Raw genomic sequence first — 1175 nt, forward strand, 5'->3', positions numbered from 1 at the left:
TCAAAACCATTGGAGGAATGTTTGATTGTCAATTTAGTGGAGGTTGTTGCTTCCCATATACTAAGTTGGATGTATATAATTAAGAGTGAATTTGTATTATAATGATCTTGTGTGACCAATTTGAAGGTCTATTACTACTTTTGTGAATGAACCTTACTAGTTTGAAGGGGTGCCTTTTTTTGCTAAATATTTTTAATAGATTCCAACTTTAGAGACAATAGTTTCCATATTGAGAAAAGTTGTATAGTCTAAGGTGTAGTGATTGTCACCCAACATTATAAATTCATTATTCGAATAATCAAGATCTATGAAGTCTTTTGGATAGATACAAAGGACAGACTCCTTGTCATTAATTGTAATATTGAAGAAGATCAAGGGTTTTGGGACATGGATGAGAAATAGATCATCATAAAAGCAAAAACAATGCAATAACTATTTTAGGATGACACATCTTTGTAGCCTTACTAATCTTTAGTAATGAATGTTCAAAGTAGAATAAGTATAGGTGGAACCATAAAGGTGAACAAGAGAATCCCATAGATAGATATACCATGAAATTGCTTGTAGATTATCCCATTTAATTGGATACATATATGGTCAATAATCTAATTGTTGATTACAATTAGCACTTATAGAGTGAAGGAGAAAAGTTTACTTACGTTACTCTAAGAGCAAAAATATAGATTTTATTAGAAAGTTCAAAATGTAATGTAATAGTGCTTAACAAATTGAAAAGCCCAAGAGATAATTATGGAAAGAATATTCTTCCAACCTTCCTGCCTTTCATGTAGGGTGGATCCATAACATTTCTTAATCTCAAGCGAGCAAGCTCTAAAGATGTTATTATAGGGAGGTAAATGAAGAGTTCAAAAGAGGAGTTAATGATCTTACAAAATTGGATTCGAAGGCGTAAGGCTAAGAATTTTTTTGAAATTGAAGGTTCAAGACAAAGCTTGAAGCATTACTTTGTACATGTGCATGTGTGTGTTTTGAAGCGATTGATGCCATCTCTTTGACTCTCTCTTTTCATTTCAAGTGATGTTAGCTTTTGATGCAACCTGAATAAAACTTCGATGATGTCAAATCTGGTAACCATGTGCAATATCTTTATGGATTTGTGTGTAGAAACTAGAATGTTTTTTGAAGCATAGTCATAAACATCCAATGAGTCTATT

The sequence above is a fragment of the Lygodium microphyllum genome, chromosome 23 (assembly GCF_053477565.2).
Source record: "Lygodium microphyllum isolate KBCC chromosome 23, Lygodium_microphyllum_v1.1.10, whole genome shotgun sequence".
NCBI lineage: Eukaryota > Viridiplantae > Streptophyta > Polypodiopsida > Schizaeales > Lygodiaceae > Lygodium > Lygodium microphyllum.